Below are 13728 nucleotides of genomic sequence, written 5' to 3'. Positions count from 1 at the left end.
CTGGGTCAAGAAAGGAGTACACAGTGAGAGCCTGTCTCCAAAAAAAAAAAAAAAAAAAAAAAAAAAAATCATTTACCACTTTCTCGAAAAGTAAAAATAAATAATAAATCTCCCCCCAAAAGTATTTTCCTACTTTACTGGGCCTAGCATCTTGGTTTTTGTTTGTTTTGTTTTGTTTTTCAAGACAGAGTTTCTCTGTGTAGCTTTGGAGCCTATCCTGGAACTCACTCTGTAGCCCAGGCTAGCCTTGAACTCAGACATGGCCTGCCTCTGCCTCCTGAGTGCTGGGATTAAAGGCGTGCGCCATCACTGCCTGGCAATGGACTAAGTAACCCTACCCACTCCCAGTCCTCAATCTGCCCCCTCCTCCTGATATATTGTGTACCCCAATAAACTTATCTGGGGTCAGAGAACAGAACAGCCACTAGATAGACATAGAAGTCAGGCATGGTGGCATTCACACCTTTAATCCCAGGACTTGAGATCTCATGTCGTGCTTGGGAAAGACACACGCCTTTAATCCCAGGAAGTGATGTCAGGAAGCAGAAGGGTATGTAAGGCATGAGGACCAGGAACCAGAGGTCTTTTTAAGCTTTTAGGCTTTTGAGCAGCAGTTCAGCTGAGATCCACTCGGGTGAGGACTCAGAGGCTTCCAGTTTGAGGAAACAAGATCAGCTGAGAAGCTGGCAAGATGAAGTTGGATGTGGCTTGTTCTGTTTCTCTGACCTTTCCATTCACCCCAATATCTGGCTCCAAGTTTTTTTTTTTTTTTTTAAATTTTATTTATTTATTTATTAATAAGACCATCTAGTGCTTCGTGTTACATCTTCCTGTTTACCTCACTAACCCTTCCCCAGTGTGTTCCTTTTATTCTCATTTGACTAAAACTGTACTTCAGAAGTCCTTAGGGGCTAGGGTATGACTCGGTAGTAGACTGTACTGTAGGACCCTGGCCTTGCTGAGTACCTGCCCCTGGACCACACTAGCCTGGCACACAGTAGCCTGAGCCACTAGGGCCTGTCAGGGGATATGAGCGGGAGGGCCAGAGCACTCTGAAGGCAGGCCCTGGTGACAGGGACCAGTTACTAGGCTGCATGGTAAATTCTGGGATTCAATACTTTAAACCATGTCCTGGCTTTGGACATTGCACTCGGGTTCTGAAAACCAGGCCCAGGGCAGAGGTCACAGACCTCGGGTCTTTTGACCCTAGAGGGTACTAGGCTCAGTGGCAGTCATGAGTTTGGTGTCAATTGCTACCCAGGTGGGGCCAAGATTGAGGACCTATCCAGTCCCCAAACAGCTGTGTCCTACCCTGCCCAGCTGTTTTGTAACAGCTATTGGACTAGCCTAGAGGAGAAATTTAGGGAGCTGGTGGTGGGGTCAATGGGGAGGGTACAGAGGGTCAGACACACAGATTAGTCCTTGGTCCTGGGGTTGAGCTCCAGGCCTCTCAGAGGGCCCTCACAGTTAGGGAAAGATGGGGTGAGTGGGAAGAGTGGAGACCTTCCCGGTTCCCTGTCTTTTCATCCACCCCCTTTGCCTGCCACTTGGCTCTGCTCCCCGGCAGAGGCAGCTGGAGCAGTTCCTGTGGCTGAGGAGTACGCATGCCCAAGGCTTGGGCTGGACACAGAACATAAGGATCCTACCGGAACAGATGGCAAGATGCAGAATGAAGAATAGAGACCAGATTAAACAGAGGGACAAATAGGGACATCACCAAAAAGATGGACCACAGGAACGGGTCAGAGACTAAATAAGGAGAGTTGGAAGGCCTGCCGGACAGTGGTAGTGCATGCCTTTAATCCCAGCACTCAGGAGGCAGAGGCAGATGGATTTTTGTGAGTTTGAGACCAGCCTGGTCTACAGAGCAAGTTCCTAGCTGGGCTACACAGAGAAAGCCTGTCTCGAGAAACAAACAAACAAAACCCAAATTATTTGTTTGTTTTGTCTGTTTTGCTTTCCAGGACAGGTACACAGCACCACTGCCAGGCCACCTGTCTATTTTCTTTTTTTGTTTTGATTTTTTTGTTTTTTTTTTCGAGACAGGTTTTCTCTGTGTACCTTTGGAGACTGTCCCGGATCTCAATTTGTAGACCAGGCTGTGCTTGAACTCACAAAGATTCTCCTGGCTGTGCCTCTCGAGTGCTTATTAAAGGCATGCGCCACCACCACCCGGCCCAAGTGTCTATTTTCCTTCCATCTAGAAAGGATAGTAGTGTGTTCTGTGAGGTACTAGGACATGCTCTTTGAGAGGAGAAAGATGAGCCCTGGGGTGTGTGTACAAGGTACTTAGAGCAACAAACACACATTTTGTTCGTTGGCTTGTTTTTTTGAGACAAAGTCTTGCTATGTAGCCCTGGCTGGCTTAGACTTTACTATGCTTATCAAGCAATCATCTTGCCCCTGCCTTTCAAGTGCTGGGTTGTATCTCACCATGCATTGAAAGTATGCAGTTAATCTACAGAGTTAGACGTCAGAAATGCCTCATTTCTGGTTGTGGTCACACAGTCTAATTCCCAATACTCAGGAGCTGGAGGTGAGAGGATGAGACGGTCATGGTCAGCTCCGGCTATGTTTTTAGTCTTCTTTAGGCATTCTAAATCAGCTTGTCTGCGGGGAAACTCTGCTACAAAGGCTGCTGGAAAACTCAGTCACAGTGAGGTTTTGGCGATCTCCGGTGTGCTGGTGGCTGCATACAGATGATGTGGGGGAGGGTTGCTTTCCAGAAGGATGAGGTTTGTAGAATTCTCCAGTTTTCATGGCCAATGTCAAACTATCAGGCTGAAGTTACTGCAGGTGTGCCAGGAGAGGTGACTACAGTACAGGACCTATGTAGGGTTCACAAGTGAACAGCATCAGGAGCTCTGGTAATTCCAGGCTAGTGGTATACACCTATAATCCCTGAGACAGGAAGATCCTGGGTTCAAGGTCAGCCTGGGATATCTAAGGGGGTCCTGTCAATACAACAATAATCTGTAATAGGAAAACAAAGGAGGGCCACTGAGATGGCTCTGTGGGTAAAGAAGCCTGCTATCGAGCTTTCCTACCTGCGTTTGATCCCCAGGACCCATATGCTGAAAGGAGAGAACTGGCTCCTGCAAACTGTTCTCTGACCTCCATTCAGGACCTGAGTTCAGTTCCCAGTACCCATCTTGGAATGGTAACTGTAACTCCAGCTCCAGGAGATCCAACACTCTCTTCTGACTTCTACAGGCATGCACACAAGCCATACTATCACACACACACACACACACACATACACACACACACACACACACCAAACAAACAGTATAGCAAAACTGTCTCAAAAACAAAACAAAATAAAAATAGTAAACTAATTAGGAAGTGATGCACTGATGTTATATCTTTGGATATGTGTGTGTGTGTGTGTGTGTGTGTGTGTGTGTGTGTAAGATACAAGTACTCTATCTGCATGTACACCTTTATGCCAGAAGAGGGCACCAGCTCTCATTACAGATGGTTGCCAGCCACCATGTGGTTGTTGAAAATTGAACTCAGGACCTCTGGAAGAGCAGCCAGTGCTCTTAACCTCTGAGCCATCTCCCCATCCCCCTTTTGATATATTTTAATTATAAGTTGGTTTTTGTTTTTTTTTGGGGGGGGACAGGGTTTCTTTGTGTAATACCCTTGTGGCCATCCTAGAACTCGATCTCAGACTCGTCCTGGTCTCAAGCTCAGAGATTCGACTGCTTCTGCCTGAGTGCTGGGATTAAAGGCGTACACCGCCACCGCTCAGCATGATTATAAGTTTATAATTTATTTACAGGTTTCGGTGTCAGACCTGAGTTTCTATCCATAGCCTTCTTCTCTCCTTATCCTTCTCCTTCCCGTTAGAGATTGAACAAAGCTCCTCAAGCATGGGTAGTCAAGGGCTCCACCCGAGAAGGCCCCATCCTCCCTATGTGTGGCTTCAGAAAGTGACTTTTCCTCCTTCTCCTCTCCCTCCTCCTTCTTCTTTTTGTTTTTTTCCAGACGGGGTTTCTCTGTGTAGCCCTGACTGTCCTGGAACTCACTCTGTAGACCAGGCTGGCCTCAAACTCATAGAGATCCACCTGCCTCTGCCTCCTCCTCCGCCTCTGCCTCCAAGGCCTGCGTCAACACCGTCCAGCTATCTCGGGCCATCTTTAGCCTCCATTCCTTGTTCATTTCTATGACCTAATATCCTGTGACTAGCAGATAAAACCTCTAGAAATGTACTAACCTAAAAAAGTCTTTCCTTTGACTTATTAAAAAGCTAATGGTATTAGAGGATAGCATCTGGTGCCTAGAGCCAATATGTGCCCATTTTTCTATAACTGCCTACATAATATTTCCACCAATATATTTGAAAAGTCTCTTGATTTCTGACTTTCTTTTCTGTTACTATAAAAACTTCAAACTGTCACCACGTTGGAATATAGAATTCAGGGAGATCTGAATCTTTTCTCTGGCCATGGTCACTTGTATTTGATTCCAGAATAAACAATAGCTCATCCCCTTTGAAGAGAGAGCTGTTTCTTTTGCTGACAACGATGCAATGCTTCTATTGCTCAAGGACAGAGACAGTGACCAAGACAGCCAGATTCAGGTTGGTTTTCTCAGATAGGTGTACTTAACTTCACACACACACACACACACACACACACACACACACACACACACCAATCTGGAAGGCCTTGTGGCTCTGGAATAATCCAGCTCTGAGTCTCTTGGAGTCTGGCCTTAGCAAACAATAGGCCCAGCTGGTAGATGTCTTCTGGTGCCTAGCAACTTCTGGTTTTGGCCTGGCAACCCCTAAGCCTTCAGCAACTTCAGTCCCTACCCCAAGACAGGAAGGAGGAAACACACCCATATCAAGGAGACCAGCATGCAAATTACAAATTAGAGATCATCCCTGAATGCATGTGCTGGCAACTGGCAGACCAGGCTCTGAACCAAGAAAATAGCTGAGGAGAGGAGAGGAAAGGACAGACACCAGCCCTTAGACCTCAAGAAAGACTTCCTGGCCTACCTGAAGGGAAACCAAGCACAGCACATTGAGGTAGATAAGGAGTCCTGCTCTAGGCTACCTAAGTGACCCATGAGGGCTCACCACCTCCTCTGAGCTCCCATAACTTCTCACGCTTCTTAACTGCTTTACAGTAAAGTCACATGAATAGCTGGGGGCCTGGATCTTGTACGGCAGTTGTCCTTTTGGTTTGTTTTTTAAGACACAGTTTCTTTTTCTTTCTGTTTTTTCGAGACAGGGTTTCTCTGTGTAGCTTTGTGCCTTTCCTGGAACTTGCTCTGTAGCCCAGGCTGGCCTCAAACTCACAGAGATCCACCTGACTCTGCCTCCCGAATGCTGGGATTAAAGGCGTGTGCCACCACCGTCCAGCCAGTTGTCCCATTTTATACAAGAGAAAACTAAACTGAGGTCAGAGAAGACTCAGTTGCCTGAAGTCATGCAGCTGAGGTAGTCAAGGCTGGAACAGGAACTCCGGTAGGACACCAAAGCCTATGTGCTGTGTTGTGTGACTTCCATCACGTATCTCCACCTGTCCCGTTGGGGAATATTATTTTAAGGTGTATTACTTTTGTTTATGTTACATTTGTTTAACTCTGTAAAGTTGTGTTACTTTGCCTGTCTAAAACATCTGATAGGCTAATAAAGAACTGAACAGCCAATAGAGAGGCAGGGGAGAGAAATAGGTGGGTCTGGCAGGCAGAGAGAATATATAGAAGGAGAAATTTGGGAAGGAAAGGAAGAAGTAGCCAGAGAAAGAGGAGGACTTCAGGGGCCAACCACCCAGCTCCTTAGCAAGCCACGAAGTAAGAGTAAGATTTACAGAAGTAAGAGAACGGGAGAAGCCCAGAGGCAAAAGGTAGACAGGATAATTTAAAGTTAAGGAAAGCTGGCAAGAAACAAGTCAAGCTAAGGCTGGACATTTATAATTAAGAATAAGCCTCCAGGGTTGGGGATTTAGCTCAGTGGTAGAGCGCTTGCCTAGCAAGCGCAAGGCTCTGGGTTCAGTCCTCAGCTCTGGAAAAAAAAAAAAAAAAAAAAAAAAAAAGCCTCCATGTGTGATTTATTTGGGAGCTGGGTGGTGCACCCTCAAAAGAGCAAAAGCTAACAACAGTCCCCAGTCTATCTCCCTGGCCTTTCTATGCCATAGCCTTTATACCCACCGCATAAAAGGAGGCAGGAAGGACAGCAGCATGAAGTTGTCAGGAACTTCAACCTGACCACGTGTATCTGGGATGAGACATTAAGCTGGTGGAGCAGGATGAAGAACTCACAGGAGCAGGGAGGAACCAAGGAAAAGTCCAAATGGACTACTTACTGTTGCCAATTTATGCTTTACCCATTGCTGGGAAGATGAATTCTTCCGTCCTGGAAGCCGGCTCGCTGTAGATGAAACAGCATGTGATGGGTCATTTCAACAAATGTGGACTGTGTGCCATCAGCAGCTTTGGTTCCCATTCCTCAGAGTTGGCGCCAGACCTAGCCATATTCAGACCTCAAACTCACTTGAGGCCACAGGGCTTCCCCCTGTGCTGTTCTTTTTGTTTGGAAGGATCTTCCTGAACTCGTTTATTTATTTTTGAGACAAGGTCTTACTATACAGTCCTGGCTGGCCTGGAACTCACTATGTAGGTCAGGCTGGTCTTAAACTCACTGAGATCCCCCTGCCTCTGCCTCCTGAGTGTAGGATTTAAAGGTATGGGCCACCACCAACTGGCTGGATAGTCTTTCTTTAAAAAATTACTTTTAAACTTTATTTTTAAAAAGTTGACCCTTTTTTCTCTGAGCATCTCGCATAAAGCCTGGCTGTGCTGACCTATTGTATGTTAACTTGACATAAGCCAGAGTCATTTGGGAAGAGGAAACCTCCACTGGAAGAAGTCCCCAGCAGATTGTCCTGTGGCGTACGGATGATTGATGTGGGAGGGCCCAGCTCACTGAGGGTAATGCTACCCCTGGTCCAGTTGTCTGGGAGTTATCGGAAAGGAGGATGAGAGAGCCACTGGGAGCAAGTCAGTAAGCAGCACCCCTCCATGACTGGGCTTCAGGCCCTACCTCATGATCTCCGTACTGCTTGAGTCCCGACCTTGACTTCCCTCACTGATGGAGTGTAACAGGAGTTGTAAGCAGAAACAAACCCTTTCCAACCAAGTTTGGTATCACAGCAATAGAAGCCCCAAGACACCAGCCCATGGTACTAGTTGAAGAAATGAGTGGAGTGGGGTGACAAGGTGCAGCCTTGTAATCCCAGGACTCAGGAGGTGGTCAGGTGAATTCTTTTTTGTTTGATTTTTGGTTTTTTTTTTTTTTTTTTTGAGACAAGGTTTCTCTGTGTAGAACAAAAAAGAGGGTGGGGGTCCAAGTTCAGCTTTTTAAGGTGTAGACTGTGACCACGCCATGCATTCATAGTCGCCAGTGCCCAATGACGCCATAAGATGCAGGACCCCGAGCTGCACGTGTGCAGGAGTGAGGGCAGGATCCTAACATTCAAGAGTTTTTGCTTCTTATAAAAAGGGAGTGATTAGGAATAGGGGTGCTGTTTCTCCTGGAAAAACTGCTTCCAGCTGACTTGGTGGGTGTTGGTTGGCTCTTGGGTCAGGGGTAGAGAAGAGGGCCTTCCAAGGTAGACAGGCGTCTTGGGATGGTGGGCTGTCCTGCTGCCCTGGAGCTGTCCATCCCTCTCGGCTTGGCACCCTGACCACTTTTGTGTCTGACAGGATGCTGGTGAGACAGAAAAAGCCTGAAGTAGGTCCAACTTGTTCAGATGGATTTAAGCTGGTTTTTGGAGCTCAGGAAAAAATTTTGAACATGTTAAGAAGCAGCCATGAGAAACTTAGTGACCATTGTACTCTGCTTATATTGGTTAGTGTTAATGGAAGAGAAGGAGAGATTGGAACATGTTAAGCTTTATCAGAGACAGATCATTTAAGTCACCTGTTTCCTTTACTAGTTTAGCATCCAGGAGACACAGGTGATCAATTGTTGAGAGCATTTAACAGGAATAGATGGTTATATTAAAGCCTGTTTTTATAGAGCCCAGACACTTTTGGGTCTGGGGGTGTAAATACCTTTTAGAGTTGTTACAGTTTCTTACCTGATGACCTCTGGACTCTAGTTCTGTGGTGGTGCAAAGCAGCCATTAGCTGATCAGTTAATTACAAGAAGGAACTGGGAAGAGAAAAGCTTGTGGTACATGAGACCTTATTTCTTTGGAATTAGGGACAAGGCAAAGATCAGGTCTGTGTGCATGAGGAGGGGAAGCACTGCTGACAGGTCTGGAGTGAGGCACGTGGAAGGAGCAATGAATTGAAAGCTCCTACCTTAGCTGGAAAATCTTTTCCCATTAAGTAACCCAGAAAGTACAACTAAATCTGGTGAGGTGGGTAAGGCTGTCCCCCTGTCCCAACAATAGGGAAATGAGGAGAGGTGACACCCCAAAACTGAGTCAGTGGCTCTGGTGTCCAGAAGGAAAGAAACGGATCACTTCCATGCTGCATTCTGAGTTCCTGCGAGTGAGCCTGTGGCCAAGCCTAGGTCTGCTGGAGGTCTTTGTTTGTCCCCATGCCACTCGGGGCCTGGGTGCAATCAGCTGACCAGTTGTCTCTGTAGGTGGCACTTTCAATGAGGCTCAATTGATGGCCTGGCAGGGCACGCACTAGCCTGAGTGGCCTCTTTTTTTGGGACCCAGCAGCTTTTGGGAGCCAGTCAGACAGTGTGTGACAGCACTTGGCAATTCTGTTCTCAGGCTTTTTTATCTCTCCCCTGGTACACCTTAAATGCCACAGTTGAAACTTCTGCCTGTGGGGTCAGGAGCCTTGCTCTCCAGATGCTTAAGTTTTAGCCCTAATGTCAGGGAGTTCTGGGAGACAAGAGATGGATTTTACTCCGTGTCTTGAAATTTTTTTTATGTCTGCTGGCTTGGGGACAGTTTTAGGAAGACCTGCCAGGAGGCAGGCTATAAACTGATCTCTGGCTAAAGAGCCATCCTGATTATTGTAAACTTATTTGCATGGATCCTAGCCTGCTTTTAGACCCGTCTGTGCTTCTCAGGGCAGCTTGAGAATGAGTGGGAGGCATTAAGGTGAGTTCCAGCCCGCCCAATGCCAGAGAGCAGAAGTCAGATAGACAGAGGTGGTTGCACATGGCACACAACTAATCAGAGATGGAGAAGGAGAAGGGTTCAGAGCTTCTGTAGAAAGCGTGGGGATAAGGCAATTCTTTTCATTTGCCTGTTTGCTGGCAGAAGTTAGACAATTCCCATGAAGCCATTATGTGGCCAGATTTACTGGTGTCTGCCCCTATGTCCCATGGCTGCAGCACTGAGAGAGAAAAATAAAAAAATTTAAAATAAAAAATAACTAATGGGATCCCAGGCTCCTATCTCAAGCATTCTTGAGAATAGGCAGTCTGTGAACTGGCATTAACAGCACAAATTACCTGGACCGTTGTCACAATAAGGGTGAGGGCTGGGGCACACATACCCAGAGGACCCCCAGGGGCCTGGACAGCATCCCTTACTTCATCAAGAGAGACTGTGTTGTGTTATGCAGCAGAGGACCCCCTCCCCGGGTCTGGTGCAAGGAATATAGCTCAGGCTGCAGCTGTGGAAATGGTGGGGGACTCACCAATCTTGGCAGCACGTGATGGGGGGAGATGCAGCCATGGTGGCAGTGACAGCGGGGCAAATGTGTAGCATAGCTGGCAGTTGCAGGTCCTCGGTATAGGTTTCCAACAATGCTCAGCTCCGGATACTGAGTGAGCAGAATCTCCTATCCGAGTCCACGGCACCAATGAAGGAATGAATGGCGCTGGTGGTGGTGCTGGTTACTGTGTGGAAGGGTCACGAGCCACAGCCTCCAGTTACAGAGAGCTGTATTAGAAGGAAGGAGGGATAGGAGAGAGGAGAGCCAGGCCTGGAGAGAGAGAAAGATTGTGGGAGCAGAGCAGGGAACAGAGAGTAGAGAACAAAAAGAGGGTGGGGGTCCATGTCTGGCTTTTTAGGGTGCAGACTGCGACCAGGCCCCCATATGTAGTCCCAGTGCCTGCTGATGACGTAAGATGCAAGACCCCGAGCTGCACATGTGCAGGAGTAAGGGCAGGATCCTAACACTTTCTGCTGAGTTGATGGCCTGAGTTTGATCCCTGGAACCATGTGATGGAAGGAGAGTGCTGTGGAACAATCCTCCTCTTCTACACTATGAATAGGTATTATTCTCATTGGTTAATAAAAAGCTCATAGGGGTTAGGGATTTAGCTCAGTGGTAGATCGCTTGCCTGGCAAGCACAAGGCACTGGGTTCGATCCTCAGCTCAAAGGAAAAAAAAAGCTGATAGGCTAGTAGCTGGACAGAAAGTTAGGCAGGAAAGACACTTTGAGAATGATGGGAAGAACAGAGTCAGAAGAGACACCAGCCAGACCCCCAGGAAGCAAGACATACTAGAGGACAGGTAAAGCCATGAGCCACATGCCAATACACAGATTAATAGAAATGGGTTAATTTAAATGTAAGAGTTAGCTAGGAACAAGCCTAAGCTATCAGCCAAACATTTATAAGTAATATTAAGTCTCTGTGTGGTAATTTGGAAACAGCTACCAGGATGGGGAGTGGGCAGTCAGGACGGAAAAACTCTAAATTCAAGGCCAGCCTGGTCAACAGAGTGAGTTCCAGAACATTAGGGCTACACAGAGAAACTCTGTCTTGAAAAACAAAACAAAATAGCAACCACCTACCAACCAAAGAACGCAAACACACAAATAACTGCATCAATTAGAAAGTGCTATACTGGGGGGAAGGAGAGCTGGGTAATAGACAGTTTGACGTTGCTGTAGGAAACCAGGGTGCATGATGGCTTCCAAACATTTAAAAGTGAGTTAAATGGTTCAAAGGACAGAGTGATGTAAAGGCCACATGAACTTACTGGATCAGTGGAGGAGAAAGGGGACACAATGGAACTGGCTGGCTGAGAAGAAAGGGTAAAAGCTGGACCCATGGGATAGTCTCTGGGCCAGAGAAGGGGCAGATGGACCTCATTTAGTTCACCACTGTGTTTGCAGTATTTTGCCCTGGTCATGGCATGTAGTAGACATCCAGAAAGCCTGTGAACTGGCAATTAAATTGAAACTGAGTGTCTCAAGAGGTACTACACTGTATGCTGCTCAAAGGAAATACTCCAGGAGGAGGAGAATGTGAGTTAGGTGGGAAAATACTGCTAAGAACAGAGAAGCTTCGGGTTGACTTGCACTAGACATTTCTCTCATGACAAGCAGATTATGTATGTATTTTTTGTCTCCTATGACCTGGTGTGCGCAAAAATCCATCAAAACTCATCTCTGTTCTCAAAGAGTTCCCAGTCTGGTGGGGGACAAAACATGCTTTAGTAATTGTAGGTGATAGGAACTCCAGCCACACCCCCATGATCCCGCATGCCCCAGCGGGACACTTACTTAGTCATTTCTGATTAGTCATTTCTGGGTCGTGCGTCCTATGTAACCCATGCACTGCATGGCCATGTAAATTGTGTGTAGCGTGACCACATGATCTACGCCCAAGTGTGGAGTAGCCACGCCACGTGGGCCCATGTGCACATGCGCAGGGGGGGTGGGTGGGGGGTAGTCTTTAAATGGTAGATTCCAAGTGCTCTCCTCTTCACGTGTCTTTCTAGCAGGTCTGATTCACTCTGTTCCTTTTCTCCTTTTAATAACTCTCTTGTTAGTGGGTTTTGTCGTGTTCCGTGACTTTTCCTCACAGGGTAAGAGTGCTGCTAAAACCAACATTTGGTGCCTAGAGAGGTAACTGGTCAGCTGACTACCCTGGTGCACCTGTGGCATGGGGACATCAGACAAAGACCTCCAGCTGACCTCCTAGGCTTGGCCATGGGCTCACAGGGAACCCAGGATGCAGCATGGGGCGATCTGTTTCCTTCCTGTTGGACACCAAGCCACTTACTCAGTCCTGAATGAGTTTTGGGATCCCACCCTCCTTCTCGTTTCCCTATTGTTGGGGTAGAGGGACAGCCTTACCCACCTCACCATACCCCACTTATTCAGGGGTACCTAATGGGAAGAGATTTTCCAGCTAAGGTGGGTGCTTTCATTTCATTTGCTCCCTCCACGTGTCTTACTCCAGACCTGTCAGCAGTGCTTCTCCTCCTCATGCAGTGACACACACAAGGCCCTGCTCTCTCTCACGTTCTAGAAGACATCAGGATCCACTGCCTTCTCCCAATTCCAGAAGAATGAGGTCTCACCCCACAGGCTTTTCTCTTCCTGGTTTCCTCTTCTAATTAACTACTCAGCTAACTGTTACAGGATCACCATAGATCTGGAGTCCAAGGACCATCAAGCATATACCTGCTCTTCCACCACCTTTTATAAAAACAAATAGTATGCAGAGATTGGAATAGTTAGTAAATGCACTTCAGAAACGGCGACATTTGAACTCACTCTCTCTCTCTTTTTTTTTTCCCCCTGGAACTCGCTAGGTAGCCCAGGCTGGCCTCGAACTCACAGAGATCCACCTGCCTCTCTGCCTCCCGAGTGCTGGGATTACAGGCATGCGCCACCACCGCCCGGATTTGAACTCTTACATGTACAGTGTTCACTAGGGCACCAACTGTAGAGGAAACCAGCCTGCTATAAAACCCACATCAAATTGGTAGGCATGATTATGAGAAACAGAGTTTGGTGGCTCACATCTGAGATCTCAGAAATCAGGAAGCTGAGATAGGAAAGGCTGCTTCAGGTTTAGTGATTTCCAGGATAGATTGGAATATAGAGGAAGATTCTAAAATCAAAGTTAAAAAAAAAAAAAAAAAGAAAAGAAAGAAAAATAAAGAAATCAGCAAGCAGGGGTGGAACATGACTTTAATCCCAGCACTCAGGAGGCAGAGGCAGGTGGATCTCTGAGTTTAAGGCCAGCCAGGTCTACAGCACAAGTTCCAGGACAGCAAGGGCTACACAAAGAAACCCTGTCTCGGAAAACAAAACAAACAAACAAAAAAATCATCTGAGAGGTCTGTTTGAAATGCACATTCCAGGGTTTCACTTTCCAAGACATTTGTGGTTCAACAGGTACTAACACACTTCCTGGGCCCATGATCTCTCTGAGCCAAACCAGGCGGTGGTTGCACATGCCTTTAATCCCAGCATTCGAGGCCAGCCTGGTTTACAGGGCTAGTTTCACGACAGCCGGGGCTACACAGAGAAACCCTGCCTTTAAAACAAAAACCAAGAACCTCTCTGGGCTCACACTGTCATGAAACCGGATGGAAGGCTGGAGAGAGTGCGGTGCATCCGGGCTTCTGGGTCTCCCCTCCCCCCCCTCCCAAGTCACACTATCAAAACAAGAACTCTTTTTCCATTTTCCGTTGAGCTTACGGGATTCCTGGTGCTCATTAAGTACCTCCCAACAACTTTGTGAGTTGCAAATTACGAACCTCACTTTATATAGAAACGATATGCTCAAGGTCACAAAGCGGGAAGAGGGCATGGCGGAGAATGAAAACCAAGTCGCCGGGTGGCCGCCAGCCTGGAGAAGTTCCGAGGACACAGGCAGTCGGCGAGTGGGTGGCGCCCAGGGCCTCCTTCAGCCTCCGGAGAAGCCGCTCCAAAATGGTGGGGGCGGCGGCGTCAGCTACGCCCCCGCCCCTTCCGTCAACCTCAACCTCCCTCCCTCTTCCTCAGGCCACCCAGGCTGGGGGGGAGGGGACGCAACGCAGCCGCCC

The 13728-nt window shown here is 47.5% G+C and overlaps 1 long non-coding RNA gene across 1 annotated transcript; it reads right to left on the bottom strand.

Annotated features, from left to right (window-relative positions):
- Window positions 1-2080: 2080 nt before the first annotated feature.
- Window positions 2081-13697, bottom strand: LOC118577157. Its single transcript, XR_004944171.1, has 3 exons — window positions 13441-13697; window positions 6324-6388; window positions 2081-2828 (listed from the first exon to the last, which is right to left on the bottom strand). It is a non-coding gene; the product is annotated as an uncharacterized LOC118577157 (long non-coding RNA).
- Between the last annotated feature and the right edge of the window lie 31 nt (window positions 13698-13728).

The sequence above is a fragment of the Onychomys torridus genome, chromosome 2 (genome assembly GCF_903995425.1).
Source record: "Onychomys torridus chromosome 2, mOncTor1.1, whole genome shotgun sequence".
NCBI lineage: Eukaryota > Metazoa > Chordata > Mammalia > Rodentia > Cricetidae > Onychomys > Onychomys torridus.
This window is presented reverse-complemented; position numbering and strand designations above follow the sequence as displayed.